Genomic DNA, 18,312 nt, shown 5'->3' with positions numbered 1-18,312 from the left:
ACTTTTTAAAATACATGCATAAATTGTAGTGATTTATCAGGGAGAGGAAATCACAAGCATTTATGAGGGCTGAAGAGAAAGTGCAAGGGGGACACTTGAAGTGTTTCTTGTATAGCTTATACTTGCAGCCTACTGAAAGTACTTGGGTTTTGAGAATCTGGTAAGTCAAGTCTACATTAGAGGGGTTAAAAGGTAAATATTCCCTTTCTCACAACATAAGAGGTTTCTATCAACTATCAGAAAAAAGATGAGTGACAACCACAGCAGAAGTCCCTAGAGGAACAGCTCTGAAAGCCACCATTTAGTCTATTTTTAACTCTAGCATACATACACATTAAGTGTTGATCCATAATATTTAAGTTACTATTTTTCCTGTGTTCATAACAATTTCTTCAATACCAAGTCCTTTCCTATTTCTTTAATTCAAAACACTTCTGTACTCATAGTACCACCACATGAGAGAAGATGGCCATGGGGCTGTACATGGGCATCTTCATGTATGTCCTGGGAGAGGTATAAAAACCCCAGTCTTCAGGCACACAATGTTTGAAAGCTGGGCTAACCCAAGGTAGTTTTTTTTTTTTTTTCCTGACTGATATAAGGACTGGTGAAACTGAGAACACACAGGGTTTTTTTCTTCATTCTGAAGAACCTTGAGCTCATATAGAGCTCCATTATTAGTATTCAAGCAGAGGAAGAAATAACATAAAAAACTAATGCATATGTTATTTTAACAATTTTATAAAATAAAGTGCAAAGGGCTAATGTGCACCACTCATCCATTTGATGAAAATAATAAGCTGAAATGCCTTCCTGATGTTAAATGAAAGCCATTATTATCAACACATGGCTACTGTTTGATATTCACATGCAGCAATTACATTCAGTTAATTGAAACTACTTTGAAAGGATTTTTCAATTTTAGTCTATATTTTTTGATCTCTTCAGGTCATGCATCATTTTCTGTTATGGCACTCTAATTTTTCTACTATTTTCTTTTCACCTGTGACTCATTTGCATGACAGGTTGGAATTAAGCAATGGCAGTGAATGGCAGAACTTTAATTAACCAATGAATGGAAATTGGTTTCAGGCTGCCCTTGCAGGATGGCACAGATTAATACACCTGTGGTTTTTTAGGAGTAGAGCACTATCTGGTGTGCAAACAAATGGCAGGAGCAGTTATTTGATTAAAACAAAGCTGCAAGCTGAAGGGTTCCTATATGCAAGTACTTATTTTGGATCCTAGAAGATCAGTCTAATTGAGGAAGAAGCAACATAATCAGATCACCCACATTTTTTCTCTTGAGTAAACTAGATTTTCTGATCTTTTTTTTGCAAAGCAAATCATAGGCTGTGCAAGGGTGGTATAGTCCTCAGATCTCCTTACAGGTTCACAGTTATCCACAACTGCAGGGGGCAAACAAAACCTAGAGAATTAGTAATGCCAAAAATACAGAGTATCAATGTAGCATTTACTAAACAGCGACAAGCTGTTGGGAGACATACCTACAAAGTAATTAAGCAAAAACCCAATTTTTTTGTGTCACGGCTTAGCAATTTGGGCGGACCACAAACCAAAGCACAGAATTCCTCTCTATTCCCTCCTCTTCCCCCAAGGGAAGATAAAAGGTGAATAAAACCCAGAGACTCCAAGTTAGAAACTGAAAGCAATTGGATGCAAATTTTACTAACACAAGGCAAAGGCAATAACATAAAGGACAAAGTAACAAAAAATACAAATACATATAGACATATAGACATATATACAACCTGACAGGTAGTAATGAGATGGAGACAACGAACAGCAACACAAGCAGTAGGAAGTGAGAGGAAAAGAAAGAAAAGAAAGCGGGAGGAGCTGCTGCCTTTCTGATCTTTATAATTACAGACTAAGGGAGGAAATGGGAGGGAATAGATCCCTCCCTTTGCGTTCTGCTCCTCTCAGAGTCCGAAAGCCTTCAAATGATTACATGGGGACAGGAAAAGAAATAATTTAAGAGGGAAAAAAAAAAAAAAAAAAAAAAAAAAAAAGGGAGAATAAAGCAGGAAGTGCTATATGGGAGTGTTGGGAGTTGGGAGTGTGATAAAATTCCTATGAAGTTTGATAAGAGTAGATGATGAGATGAGAAAATTAAGAGAAACAAAATCTACACAGGCAAAAAAAACCAAGACAATGTCAGGAATTGTCTTTTGATTGAAGTCTAGTAGTCATGCAAGAGCCTGTGCTTTCAAAGCTGAAAAGAAAGCGTCTTCTGAATTCTATCAAACAAGGCCTGATGGCTTAAGAGTTCTCCATTTAAAATATTTATTTTAGCAGTAAAATTGAAGGGAAAGCATTAAGAAAGTGCATTATTTTATTGTTTTTTACACTTGTCAGCATTGTGACATTTCTGTTCCTCCATAAAAGAAATTAAAATTACCTGAAAAGTGTGTAGACTTTTTCAGCAATAATAATAACAACACTAATTATTAATTAGTATTATGAGTACTATTATTAAATTATCATTATGAGTATTATACATAATACTCATATAGAAGTGCTTGATAATGCAATCCATGTAGGACATAATTTATAGAAACTGAATGATAATAAAGATGATCTGTCACAGATGTAGCATTTTTGTACATAATAAAACCTTTACTACAGTGCAGCATAAGGATGACATTGCTATCATAAGGATGATATTGCTATCATCCTACATGATGAGATGTACCATTTGATATTTTGTCATCATCTCCTATTCTTATGCAGAATTGGTTTTTCTGTGAAGTTTAATGTTGAATGTCAGCTAATAAAACAAAATTACATGATTTGGTCTGTGGATATCAAATTCTGTAATTAAAATGTGACTTCTGTAGAAGGATTTATGCAGAGTGGATTTTAATGTTAAGTCAAATGGCAATGCCCAAGTCAGAAAGAATTTGACATGAAAGATAAAAAATCTATTTTATTTATTCCATGACTATTCTCTGCACCAAACCCCATGAAGTTTAATAATATACAGCGATTTTTGTTCATTCATCTAGTTAACTGGATAATTAGAATAGGCTGTTATCAAATCTTTCCGCCAATACCATGGGCCAGCCAACTTGCTTCCAGGAGATTACTGATTTCTGCTACTATAAATATGGTTAGACTGCCATAAAAAAGTCCCCTTAGCAGAGAATTGACAATCATTCCCCACAGATGATGTGGAAGGAGGATGAAGTAAGCAGGCTTTAAATGTCATCCAGCTGCTTGAGTACCTGCATCATTCAATGGCTTTTGAACCCTGAACATTTTGAAGTCCCAGAACTTTTTATGTTGGACATTTTTGACAGACTCTTGCCCCTAGTTTGAGTTTTGAAGTTGGCTGCAGAAATTCTTGGAATTTCCCAAACCATACACAGATCAGGAAATCAGACCCACAGAGTTCTATATTTTTTTTCCTATGATTTGCATTTGTTTCGCCCCATTCATGGCAAGAATACTCCACTGACATAATGGGGGATGTCTGTTTTCAGCCAGCTCACACGTGCATGTCTAGTCTGATGCTGAGGCCATGATGTTGGTTGAAGAACTTTCAGAATGGCCTACATGACTCACTTGGCAAAAAGGTTTTAACCATAGAAAAGCCTCTGAGATTTTAGGCTGGTTCATAAGAAACAGTAGGTGCTTTATGGTTATAGCTATTGTAACCATCAGTGTTTTCAGACTCTAACTATGCTGATGATAAAATTTTAAAAAATTAAAAATTAAAAAAAAAAAAAAATTAAAAACTCCTCACGGCAAAAAAAGGTACCACAGCCAGAATATTAATATAGTTTGGATTGTGGTTCACCAACCTGGCCAGTGGCAATATGGAACAGTATGATTAAATTAAATTGAGTATGTATCACGATATTTTGCAACATTGTCAGAAAAAGCTATTCTTTCCAAAAAGAGAACCCTGCACAAAATTACATTGTGTCTTTATAGGCAGACCATATCCAGCATTGCTTCCAGTAGGAAGCCTATGAACTCACTTTATTTCTTTAACTATACCCTAGACTAAACATGGAAAATATTGCTTATTGACAGAGAATGGAATTATTTTGATTTAATGAAGAAATGTCATTTAATTTCTGCGCCTGGGCTTTTACCCTCTATAACGTTAGATGTGTTTTCTTGAATGTAATTAATTAAAACTGAAATAAAGTGATATGATTTGAAATACTGTGAAATAAACTTGTCACCTAGCCAAGTTTTTGAAACCAAATAAAATTACCCACAAATTTAATAAAACTTGAGTTGGTATTGCTCATTGAAATTTTACTACCAAAAATCTTTGGTTGATTAATTTTAAGTGATTTCAGGTAGGATAAAATGCAACGTAAAAACAATGTGATGTCTAGATGAAACTAACGCTATAAAAGCTTTAGGTTTTAGTGCTTTTACTGAAAAGAAAGAGTAATTTATATACTGATGAAGTGTTTCAAGCAGGTTGTTGGTACCAGTTTCCAAACCCAATTTGGAATGCCAAGGGAAGGTAGTTAAATTTGTGTATGACATTTGTTTATATTTCTAAATGCTCATGAATCTATTTGAATTGCAAGTTTCTTACTGCAATCCAGTAATAATAACCATCATCATCTCTCAGCTGATGCACGCATTATTTGCATGATATATTAGAGTTCAAAATGTGGAAAGAATCCTGCTATGAAGGATTTATGACTTTTTTTTTTTTTTTTTTTTTTTTTTTTTATGCCTTCCCTGAATGCATTAAGTCTGTGGTGTCAGTTTTCCTTATAGAGGGACAGGATGGTAAAGGAGCATTAATGAATGAAAGCTCCAACAGTCATAGGCAATGTATATGGAATGATGAGAAGGAAAATTCTAATTTGCTAGTCTGATCAATACAGAGCTGTGTGAATCTTGTTCTTTTGGTACTTCTCCTGGAAATTAAGGTCAGAAGTGGCAACAGTAACTATTCTGGAGACCTGCAGAGTGAGGCTGCTTGATTTCAGCCACATTTTCTAACTCAGAATGAAGTGCTTTCTTCTCCCAGGAGTCATGAACATCAGAGCATATTAAAAGTTTCTTTTGATGTCTCTGCACCTCAAGTAGTAATTTGGAAAATTGTGTATGCTTTTTTTGTTTTGAGTACTTACCTTATGTAGGAGCACCAGGGAGCCAGTGTAACAGCACCCAGACTGGTATGCTAGAACTGCTGCCCTAGTGCAACCTGGGGCATCACTTCTCCTTGTGTTTCAAAACTTCACCATAATATTTTATACCCTCACCAAAATGATTAACTCCTCCAGGTGGTCATACTTGCTTCTCTGTATTTCCATGGAAATCTGGGGGCTTTTCATTTAGACTGTTCAATCTGTTTCTGCATCTTAATATTTATTGAGGAAAAGTATATTTTGAATTCTGCCAAAAAATGTAGTTGATGGTATTAGGAAGTAAGTGGGTTTTGGGTGAAGCTATTTAGTTGTCAGTTGTTTGTCATTCCAGGGTTGTTTAAGTATTTATTTGTTGTTTTGTTGAGTTTGTTTGGGGTTTTGTTTGTTTTGTTTTTCAGCAGAAGATACTGTGTGCATGTAAAGGGAGGAATCAGTTTTGTTGTGCTGAAGTCCTGCAGAGATTATTCATAGAGGGTAAAAATCAAGATGTGATTTCCAGTGCTGGATATAAAATCACTTTCTCATAAAATGAACTAATCAGTGTTTTGAAGTCACCTTATGTTTTCATAGATTCACAGTATGGTTGAGTTTGGAAAGGACATCTGTAAGGCATCTGGTCAAAACCTCTGCTCAAAAAGGGACACCTAGAACTTGTTGCCTAGGATATCTTTTGAAAATCTCTAAGGATAGAAACTGAACAACCTCTCTTGCACAGCAACCTGTGCAAGTGCCTAGTTACTGCCACAGTAAGAAAGTATTTCTGATGTTCAGAGGGAATCTCCTGTATTTCAGTTTGTACTTATTGGTTTTGGTGTCACTGGGCACCACTGAAAAAAATCTTGGCTCTGCTTTTTTACACTCTTCTTTATGCACATTGATAAGATTCCTCTGAGTCTTCTCTTCTCCAGACTGAACAGTCCATGCTTTTGCAGCCTTTCCTCACAGGAAAGATGCTTCAGTCTCTTAATCATCTTTGTGTTTTTTTTGTTGTGGCTTCTCTAGTATCTCCATGTCTCTTGTGTAATGATGGGCCCAGAGCTGGACCCAGCACTCCAGGTTTGGTCTTGCAAGTGTTGAATAGAGGGGAAGGATCACCTGCCTCAACCTACTAGCACTATTCCTGGTGAAGCCCAGGACACTGTTAACGAGCTTTGCAGGAAGGGTATGTTGCTGGCTTATGTTCAGTTTGATTTCCACCAAAGCAACCGTTCTTTCCACATGGGTGGGAAGAAGTACACCCAAAAAATGCTTTACCAAAAAGATTTGTCTAGCTGATATTCTTCTGGAGGAAAATGCCGATAGCCTGAGTAGTGCCTGCTCTGCATGAGATTGCCCTCCTGGAAACAAAGCCATGTAGCTGTCTGTGACATCAAGACAAAAAACCATGGAAAGCCCTTTCAGTTTTCTGTCCAATACATTTCCACCAAAACATCAATCACAAAAGCTTTCTCTAATGATTAATTGCTGCAACATTTTTCCACTGAGTGAGGGTTTTTCCTCGCCTCTTCTTTAATCAATAGCCGTCCTGAGATCAGATTGAACACAAGCTTGCTTTTTCTTCTAGCTCAGGACTGCTTTTGGAGTAATCTCTTTAGGATAACCCCTGTGCTCTTTCCCTAACCCACATATTTCATTTTTATTATACCTCATGGCTATACTCTGTCTAACTCATGGAAAAGAATGTTATTTTGCTTTAGATTCCTTTGAAGGTATTAGAAATATCAGCCCTCTTTGAAGGCTGTTGGTACTACAGACATCTCTTTGAAAAATGTTAGGTAGTCTTCCACCATCATGACAGCCTGTGTTAGAAAAAGAAAAGAAATGAAGGCTTTTATTGCAGTTGCAACTCAACTACCACCTAGCACTCAGAATCTCCTCCTTATGTTATCTCCTCTTACCAGTCTTTCGTAGTACAGGATTTCTTCATTATGTTTTCAATGTATAAAACAGTGCATGTTGTGGGCATAAACAAGGTCCACATATTTAAATATATGTGACCCCTTGCCTTAGGTTTCCAGGAGCTGTCTCTACATTGTTGCATAACACCTTTAGTCCCTATACTACAAAATTATTTTCATAGTTTCATTATTTTCATATTTTCATGGTGTCCCATTCTTGGGCAGTTCTGCCTCCCTGATCATTTAGTACTGAACTGCAGTAATCAGTGTTCACATGCATCGAAATAAAATTCTTACGCAAGAATGAGAAAGACACTCAGGGAGAATCAAAAAACCAGGAAATCAGATTTAAGAAAAAACACATACCAACATGCAGATCCAACAGAAAAATACTGAATACTATGCTTCATCTTCTGAGAAGACTTACAGATTTTTACCACCATGTTTTAACCGTATTTTGGAAGAACAGATTAAAAAATAGCTTTCAGCTGCTTGGGTAAATTATTGAAACATGTAGAGATTATGAAAGACTTTTTTTTCAAGCATCAGGCTCCCAAATATACCTCCTGTAGGCAAAAATATGTGTGTCTTGCCTCATCCTCAAACAAATGCTTTTACATGGGTCACAGACTGTGCAACTATTAGCCCTAACTGAAATGTGCATCTAAACTGACACATAACCCCCATTCTGCTAAGATGCGCACGAGGCAGTGCATGGTACTGTCTTATTTGGATAGCACCTTGCAGCCTGGAGACTTTCAAAAAGTGTTTCATTTACATAATGTCTCATTTATGTTGTAAGAATTGCACTCTGCCCATCACTCCCCATGTGGTTTTTTTGGCACAGAAAATATCCAGCAGCTGCTTACCAGCCTACAGAAATGCTGTGTAGTAAGAAATAAAAAGAGATTCTGCATCTCACTGAAACCATGGAGTGCATCAAGAAGGATCACCATTAGGAAAAAACAAACCAAACTAAACCAAAAAGGAGAAAAAAGGCATTCATTGAGCTTTGTACAGTCCTGAGGGTCAACAGCAGACACAAAATCAGATGGGGAAACAAAGCAGTCGCTATGTTTCCACCCATGTTTTTTTCTGATTCCCATCAAGCACAGAACACCAAAGCAGAGCAACATGGGCAATTGCCCCAACATGGGCAATTTCTGTGGGCAACAGTAATTTAGATAACCTGAAAAAAGAATCTGTGATTTTTATTTTTTTATAAAGCAAGACTATCTGTGAAGAAAGACTAATTTCAGCACTTGGGCAGACAGTTACAACCACATGAGATTGTAACGAATTAAACTGCATGAGATAAATTGCACAAAGCTTTAGAATTTACACACGTGAGGAAGTGTTTTTATTTTTTTATTTTTTTTATTGTTTAAAATAATCTTGTTTGGGCATGATTAGGATAACAGCACAGAAGAATCATCGAATCTTTATTGGCTAGGGCTTCTCTTTGGCCAAAACACATGATTTAAATGTGTTTGATTATCTCAGATCTATAGTGAGAGAGATATTTACAGAACAATAGAGAAAATATTGCTGATGCCTTACAAGTGGGAGAATATTTAGGTGTAGGGAAATGCAATACAGTTTGACTTGTGATAATTCTAATGCTTGCTATTGTAAGAGACAATTTACTAAAAGTAATATTTTTCTTCAAGATGCACTGTAAGTAAACACTTTGAAAGCAAATTGATGTGAACTTGCTGTAAAGTTAACTGATCAGCAGTTGGGATGACAGGCTTTGTGTATCTATCTCTTCAGAAGGAACAGAGCAGTTGGTAATAAATACATTGCCATTTATCATCATGAACTGTAACTGAAATTGAGGTAACTTGACAATTTTCTCTGAAACTGTGAAAGCTGTGTCGTCAAGTATTGGGTGAACAGAGCAGAGGGCCATAATGTTCGCAGACAAGAAAACTTAGGAGTATTTAAGGCCCTCCTTCATCCTCTTTTGCATGTCAGACTCCTTTGTGAAGAACAGCATTCATGTACAGCCACAAAAACTGCTATAGAAAGAGAGCTGTGCATTGATTTAAGCAGCTGGTCTTGAAGGCTAAGGATGAGAGATACAAATCAGTTACAGCTGGGATACAAATCAGTTACTCTGCAGTAATAAACTCCCACTACCACTTATTGTATCCTTGCCCCTTTTATGTGGCACCCCAGATAAATGTGAGGTAAATTCACCTCTTTCCCTGAGAAGAAATCCCTTTAGTTATGACACTAGTGCAAATACTCAGAGGTACTGCAAAGGCAAGTGTAGGGTGCTGCACCTGGGGAGCAATAATCCTATGCACCAGTATAGGCCAGGGGCTGACATGCTGGAAGCAGCTCTGTAGATGACCTGGGAGTCCTGGTGGACAATAAATTAACCATGAACCAGAAATGTGCCCTTGTGGCCAGAAGGACTTAATGCATCTTGGTGTGCATTAAGAAGATCATTGGAAGAGGCTGCTCAGAGTAGTTGTTGAGTGTCTCTTTCTCTGGATACAGTCAAATCTCATGTGGACATGATCCTGTGCATTCTGCTCTAAGTGAATCTGCTTTAGCAGGGGTAATGTAATAGATGATCTCCAGAGGTTCCTTCCAACCTCTACCATTCTGTGATTCTATGAGTCTGTAATTGTTAAGGTGCTGTAATACCTGGGGGTATGGGATCCATGCTGTGGGAGCTGGCAGTACTTTGTGTTGCAGCACCTGTATTTTAGGCACTTGGTCCTGCAGCAGCACCTATGATCTTCATTAAGCAGGGGTGCTTGTCTCATGCAGCACATCCTAAGCTGAAGGAGCTTGGGGGAGCCAGCTGCATTAATGAAGAGCTGCATTAGCCAGAAATGACTTAATGTATGGAGAGAAGTGGCTCTTTATAATATATGGGCCCTTATTCTGGCACTTCCCATCACTTGAGATTCATAAGACATCACAAAATCTGCTTCCTAGGGCTTTTCCTCCAAACTGGTGATACCCTCCTTATGTGCTAATAGGTCAGGCATGACAGTGAGCTGCAGGAGGATGGATTTCCATTAGGGTTTTTTTTTTTTTGGTGCATTAGGTTTCAGTCTTGTGTTTACTGCCTTCCAAAACCATTTTATAACAGCAGCATTACAAGCCTTCCCAGGCTCCCCCACTACTTAATTGCTTCATGGATTACCATAAATCATGTGTGGATACAAGGGAGATAAAAAGCAAAAAGAAAAATAGTTCATTATCCTTGTGCTTTTGGAACAATTTGGAAGTGATGAGACCTGTCTTTCAGTGCCTGCTCCTATTAGTGTTTATGAGCTTTATATTTGGTGATCAATGAATAAATGTGTTTTTTTTTAGTACTTCAGAGACAAATCATTCATCACTGAGCTGCTTCTGGGCATGCTTAGACCTTTGGGCACCTAAGTATTCCTCTTTGGAAAAAGACAGTTGTCTAGAACTCCCAAGAACCTTTTTGTTGAGAAAAAACAATATAATCTTTTGCAGCAAAGACTCCCTCTATGACATACTGTTACTTGTTGGATTTTCTGGATTAAAAGAAGATGACAAGTTGTTGGAGATTGCCACCAAAATGCTTAAGTGTGTTCAGCCCTTAGTAAACACTGCTCTGATTTGGGACGTGTTATTTCTGGTGCATTGTTATGTTATTTGATATCTAGAGTTGGTAAAATGCTTGGAAAAGGTGATAATTTCACAGAAGTACTTTCAGTCCCATAGCATCCAAGGTTACAGTGCCCTCACAAATGGAATGCAGATAAAGAGCTGGCATGTGTCCTGGAAAGATGTTGTTAGAGGATCAAAAGAACAGACTGAATCCCTAAGCAGTCATTTCCATGGTTGAGAAAGTAGGGGTAAATTGAGATTCAAGCTTTTAGAAAACTTTTTTTTTTTTCTTTTTGAGAAAGAGGTGAGACAGCAATAAATTCTGTGATAGAGATGCTACCCCTTGTATCCAGTGCAGATACGCAGACATGGTAAAATAAGAAAAAAATCAAGATTCCTGTTTTGATTTCCTGCCCATCCTCAAGTCTTCAGCCCTGATATAGCTGGCCAGCTCTTGGACCAGGGTAATTGGTGAATAACACAAAGGATCCTGCCAAGAACAACTTATGTGAAGATAGCAGCAGGGCCTGCAATATTTCTGTTACTCCAAGCTTGTTAGTAAGGAATCTTTCTAATTCTCCAACTGAAGGCTGTGACTGCTGGGCAATATCAGCTGGAGCACTCTGGAGGTGGTGATGCCAGTTGCAGCTGCTGCTGCCTGACCTTCTCTACAGCATCCAATGCGAGTTGGTAGAGACTTGCAAAATCTCCAGATGATGACCTGAATGCATTGTTTTTACATTTGTTTAGACACTGTAATAAATGAACCTCTTAACAAATCACTTGTGAAGGCACACTCTTCCTGAAACATAGGAATCCCAGCCTTGTGCAAGAGAACTTCTCCAGTGCCCCAGTCTGAGTGAGATTTTTCATATCAAGAGACTGAACACCATTATCAGGAGAAAAAGCCCGTCTTTTTAATAAAGGGGGGTTAAGAAAGCCTTTTGGGCATGTTAAAGAGTTATTCAAACACAGTGTAACTCATCTAGTTTCTCAGCTGTAGAGGGCTTTGATTTATTTTTGGATGCTATTGCCTATAGTTGATAAATTAAAAAGCACACAGTACTTAAAGTGCAGTTCTCTCAGGAACCAGCTTTCATAGCTGTTCTGTACAATAACAGACTTCAAGCTCTCCTGCAATGGTGAGAGGGATACACTGTACATTGAAGGCATTCAAATCAGTACATTTGTGCTGATACTAATGTTTTATGCATTACTTGCTCCATTTAATTTTAATCACTTGAGCTTGTTAGACCTGGGATGATGAAGGAAGAGGAATGAAGGAATCCAATTTCTACAGTTTCAGTCATCACAAATTAGAAATAAAAAAGAAATAGAATGCTGTGTAAGTTTCTTTTTATAATAATATAGTGACCACCTGCCTAATCTGGAAAAGCAGTTAGGACTGACCCTCATTCATTCCTATCAAAAATGGAACCAATCAGAATGAGTAAACATGACCTTGTATCAGTTTTGGAGAACTGCTTATTTTTATCAGTCATTTGTTGTGCTCTAAATTGAGTGTGGAATAAAATGCTTGTCAGATGCTTGCTTTCTCTGCAGGAGAATGGATAACGGTTTAAATACTTTCCATGCTTCAAGCAAAAGGCAGGCTTCTGAATGCATCCAGAAAGTGAGTTAATTTGTATTTCATTCTTCACAAAAAGCAAAACTTCTGACCAGTTGTACGGTGATACCCACAAAACATGTTTTTATAAAGAAAGTTAAAGATCAAAATTATGCCAACTTCAAAGCTTAAGAAAGTAGTTAGAGCCAAGATCACTTTTAAAAAGAAGTTAATTACTAATCAAGTTCCAAGTCCTGGGAGTTCTTTTGCCTTAGACCAAAGAAGCTCATATATAAAGCAAACTCTAGTGAGGTCAATACTACTGATAGCAAAAGATCTGGCTTCTGAAAGAACCCTCTAACACTTGTCTTTATGTTTTAGAGGGCAGGCATTCTTTATTGCAGTGCTGGATACATGAGAGAGAGTTCTCAAAGTCTTGAATTACATGCGTGACAACAGACATGACTTAAATTTTACTAATAGATACATATGTAAAAAACTCATTGTAATAGACATCAGATTTCCTGGAACTAATTGTAGTATTTATCTGACCTCCTGGAACTAATTTACATTCTAAGTTGCTGGGGGGGTGGTAGGAGGACAGGCCTGCGGAATGGGGGGAGCTGGGAGAGTGTGGGGAGGGCTGTGCAACTGGGATTTCATTGACAGTGGTCCTGCCCTCCTGGTTCTTCAAACAGTAGGGAAGATATTGGTTTTCACCTTGCCTTGAGGGCATGTAAATACTCAGTTTCTAAGCCTAAAGCAATTTCATGTTTGCTGCCCTCTTTTGTTGCAGCAGTTTTTTATACTTTGAATTTTGGTTCTGCATTTACTGAATGTGTAAATCCCACTTAGTTGTTGACATTGAGGTGCTCCTATGGAACCTGGACTTTTGAAAAGAATACTCTCTTTGCAGGCCCAGGAGCATGAGGTATTTGATTACAGAAATGATGAAGAAGAACAAATTGTCACCATTTAGTAAAGTAAAGCACAGTTAGCCCCTTATTAACAAACTGGTTGTCCTGATTTGGGCCAGGATAAAGGTAATTTTCTGACTTGTAATTTTGATTTCAGATAAGTTTCTTATAAGTAGCTGCACTTGCTGAAATTAACAGAAAGTTTCTCAGACAGTGTCAGCTTCTGGGACTGATAACACTCGATGTTTACAGTTAGAGCCAGAGACTGGTATGCAGAACCAAGGCCACTGCTCAGTTCTGAGGAACATTTTGCCATCTGGAAAGAGAAAAGGAGTAAAGAGGTCCCACCTGCAGCCCTCCTTTGGGGAGGAATGGACAAGATAGATGGCCAAAATTGACCAAACAGAGTATTCCATCCCATAGATGTCATACTCAGTATAAATTTGAGGGATCACAAGGGTCAAATCCCTTCCTGCTTCCCTTTCCTCACCTGTCCCTGTTTGCTTCGGCATCCTGGGAGGATTCCGTCCGTTCGTCTGCCTGTGGTCCTGATCCATGCCAGCTCATATCTGTGTGTTCCTGTCTCCAGCTCCCGACTGCTGCTGACTCCAGGAGTCCAGCCTGGACTTTCCCAGGGCTGCCCTGCAGACTCAGTGGTGACATGAGAGTTATTGATGGAAAGGGGGGAAGAACGTGGTATCAGTGTTCCTTTATATTTGTATATATTTAGTAATCTTTTATCATTACTGTTTTGTTAGCTGTATAGTTTAGTTTCCAACCCATAAATCTCTCCCTTATTCTCTCTCCTTTCTTTATCAGGGAGGAGAGAGGGATTAATAGAGAGCATCTGTGATTTGGTTTAATTGCCGGGCCTGTGTTAAACCACTGGTGTTTCCTGAAATCGACAGATTTTTCCCTACTGCCGGACTAGATTAGGGGATACATTTTCCTGATACCAGTGATAAGGACATCTCTAGACAAAGACGCACAGTCCATCAGAGCAGCCCTTTCAGCAGTCAAAAAACTGTTACAACCTGGGCAGCAGAAGGAATCAGATATTTTTTGTTCATCAGCTAAATTTGGACAACAAATGAGGTTAGTTAGTATTTTCTTCCTAATATGGATTTTTTTAAAAAAGCATCCAAAACCAAAACAACAAGAACAAGAAAACTTGATAAAAGTGACTTCTCCAGTTGTAGAAATATCAGTTTGTTCTGTTTCTTCAAGGTCTGCCTCTTACACAGTCCAGAGAATATGACCAGACAGTATCCTGTAGATTGAGACAACAGTGGCTCAGCCCTTCTTGCCTTGGCTGACACAAAACAATGGGATGATGCCAGGAAGAATGTGACCAGGGGGAGACCTCTGACTTACTGAAAGGACAAAGGGGAGATGCTTCTGATGAGCTTACAGAAAACCCTGGTAAGCTTACAGAAAACCCAGACTCCCCGTTCTGATTGCATCAGCATTTCTCACCTAAGTGAAGAAAAATCAAAGTCTGTGGTTAAAAGTACACTGTGAAGAAGACTTCTATCCTTCCTCCAGGAGACCCTCGGAGACTCCTGCCCATAATTATCTGGGGCCAGTATGCATGTGGACATGGGTGGAGACTTATGTTACTAGCTGAGTTTAATAATCTCTCTTCTAGTATGTACATGCATGCTGCTGTACTGGATATGTATAACTATGTGTAATGAACAGTTGCCTGCATTTAGCTGTGGTGTGTAAGCTTGGGAAAGGAGCTATCCCCCTCACACCCAGTGCTGTAATAAACATACCTGCTTTATAACCTTCTGTGGGTTGTGAAGTTCGTTTCTGTACATCAGTTATTTTTTATCTACACTGCTAGAACATTTTACTCTGAAACAAGGTGGTTTCATCTGGAGGAGAGGATGGATACTGAAGTGCTTGCTGGGTGAGAGTTCTCCCATCAGTACATCACTCTGCAGTGCCCTTTGATGTGTATGTGGCTTTCAGGATTTGCGCCTTGGTTGGTGTACTCTCATGGCATACAACATCCCTGGGAGTCTTGGGACACCCATCAACAGCCCACAGAAACAAGAGCCGAGAGACACTGCATAGGGACACGGTCTAGTGGTGGACTTACCAGTGTGCTATGCTAACACTTGGACTTCATCCTACTAAAGGTCTTTTCCAAGCAAAATGATTCTATGGTTATATCTTGTCACTCTTCAAGTTGGAACTCCTTGAGACTGGACAAAACTGAAAATGAGAATGGAACAGAATAGCTCTCTGTTCTCCTGCTTGCTTAGTCAGGATTTTTCTTGACATCATGTCTGGCAGAGGCAAGAAAAGCAAGCATCTTGTGAAGGGAGATGCTAAGTACCATTTTAAGATGTTTTCTATTAATACCATGGACATCATAAAGCTAGATATCCACTACTTGTGAGAGTCTGAAGTGTTCCAGGAAAATGTTAACAGAGATGCCATTACCTAACCTGGACATACACTATGACTGCTACTGAGCTGAGCTATGATCCAAAGCCTCATATAATTCAGCCTAGTAGTTAAATCTTGTTTTCAACAAAAGTGGGCCATTTTGTTAGACTGACATTGTAAACACTGCTTTTATACCTGTTGCCTTGCTTCCAGGTTAGCAATTTACATGTGAGCAATTTACACAGGAGAGGTCATTCATCCATCCAATAAACAGTGCTATAGAGTGCAGAGTTAGAGTGTTTGCTTCTTTTTTCCTAACCCATTCAGAAGCTTAAAGTTTATGGAATAGTTTAGACCTAAAATGTCATCTAAAAAGTCAAAACAGGTAACTTGACATGTTTTAGAAAAAACAGATTCTTTTCCAGTATGCAAGAAGTGTGTGCTGGAACTTCTTGGCTGTTGTGACTGGCAAACCTCATTGTATTGTCAAAAATGTGAAGTCAATAGTATAAACTTCCATTGGTTTAAAATTATATCTCTAGGATAAAAGACAAAGTTAGCACCTTTCAGTCTAACACAGGTTTCTTTGGGCTATTGTATTTGTCTTCCTATGGTAAGCAGAAGTTGTCCAGGCTCCAGAGCATTTCTTAGCAGATTCTTCAATGCAGCTGCAGAAGGGACACCTGGAAGTGCAACTGGGAGTTTCAGAGAAAGTCAGTGTGACAGTATACACTCTTGGCACACCAGCTGCCCTAATTTTCACTAAGGGAGTTCATATATTGTTTAGTAAATATTACACCAGGAAAAGTTTAAGGGAGTGCTTTGAAACATGTGTGAACATTTGTGAATTTAATTTTTTTTCTGTTGAATACAAGTAACTGTTTGGGCTAATCTGCAAATGATCTTCTACCTTTCTTAGGAACTAAAAAATACAGCATATGGTTGACTATTTAACAGATAATGAGAGTATAAAAGTAAGCAGAATTCATGAATAAATTGCTGATGCTTAAAGCCCCCATGGTGTCAGTCTTTATGGATCGCTGCATATTTCTGTGCTTTGCTGTTTTCCAGCTTCTAGGTTACCTTATAAAGATGCTATATTAACCTCATATAACAATTTGTATGATGTTTTGTTTTGCCAGCAATGTTGTGATTCCTTGTGCATTGGAAACTATATTTCTCCTTGCCTAGTTCAAGAACATTATCACATTTTTTTCTGCCTCCCCTCCTGCATCCTGAAAATCACAAATAAATCAATACTGAAGTTTTTTTTCTGAGTGTGAAATACAATGTATTGAATGAATGTAATTGTACAATTAATTGTATTGAAGGTAGTGAATGTAATACAATATACTATTTGTGTTTCAGTAAAATATAACATTTTCTTCATCCCTGAGGAATCTTCCCGTCACGTGCCATAATCTCAGTTCTGTAATCTCTTCTCAAAATTTCCCTGGGACTTCCAGATGTAGAAACTTGCAGTATCATGCACAGAAGACTTTAGGCTCAAACAGCCTCCAAGTGTGGTGTCAACATTCACAGTATTGTTTCAAGCAGAACTGCAATTTGCTGTTATCATTCAGCAGGGGGTTTCCTGTGGGCTGAGATTTGTCATGTAGTATTTTCCTCAATACAGGAACACATTTTAGAAGTGTGAGTATTGACATTTATTTGGATAGCTGAGAGTAAAACAGGTTAATAAATCAGTTTTATAGGCAATACTCATACAAAACTCATCTGATGCCAAAAAAATGTGTACCAAGTACACATTGAGTCTTTCCAAAAAGAAAAAGTAAAAATAATGAAGTAAACAAAAAAACAAATCTTCAATGTGCTTTTGCTTTTCAAAATTCCATCTTAGATCATATACATTATATGTTCTAGATTGTTCCTGTTCACAGGGAAAAGAGAGGGCTTAACATCTTCTGATGCACTTCATGGCCTGCTTTGATTTGCTTTTTTATATCTAGCATTTATTAGTTCTTTTCTGCATGGATATGTGGATATGCAAAAGGCATTGTTGAAGTATCTAACTATTGTCTATCACAAAGCAGTGTGGGAGCAAGGGATGTCTCAAAACTTGTTTCTTGTTTTGTCCTAAAAAAGGTAGCTGTTTACTTAAAGATTTCGTGAATTCTTCTATGCCAGACTCTCTTGCATGCCTTTTACTTACACTAATGTGCAAGGGTGTTGCGTGGGATGAGTCTCGCCGTGGGAGTCAGTCGAGCTAGTGCTGGCTCGGATAGCATCAGGAGCTAACTTTGATCCGTCCGGCTCTGGAATTCTCCCCCGAAACCACACCTCCCGAACCCGGGCATGCGCATCTGGGCTAGCCCCAGCTGGGCACAGGCGGGGGGGGGGGCACCGTCCGGGCACCTGCCGCCTACATTTCCCCCCCCCCTTTTTTTTTTTTTTTTTTTTTTTTTTTTTTTTTATGGGGGAAAAGATGACAAATACGTGAAGATCTTAGCTGCGTGGTGCCTCGTTGTTCAGAGCCGGTGGTACTGGTCTGCAGGGAGAGGTTGGTGAAGACGACGAAGCCGCAGAAGCTGAGGGTTAAAGGCACCATCTGCGAAGCCTGCAGGCTCCTGGGGGAGAAGGCGCTGAAAGCCTGGCACAGATAAGGGCCAAGCCAGGTGGTGGTGAGGTACACCAGGGTGAGGCCCAGCCGCACGTACAGCCACTTCAGTTTAGGGGCTGCTTTTCCCTCTGCCGCCTTTCGTGGGATCGGGGACGGCAGCGGGGGTTGCTCTCCGCGGCAGCCGGAGCTGCTGCAA

Source organism: Heliangelus exortis, chromosome 1 (genome assembly GCF_036169615.1).
Source record: "Heliangelus exortis chromosome 1, bHelExo1.hap1, whole genome shotgun sequence".
Lineage (NCBI taxonomy): Eukaryota > Metazoa > Chordata > Aves > Apodiformes > Trochilidae > Heliangelus > Heliangelus exortis.
Note: the sequence above shows the minus strand (reverse complement) of the source record.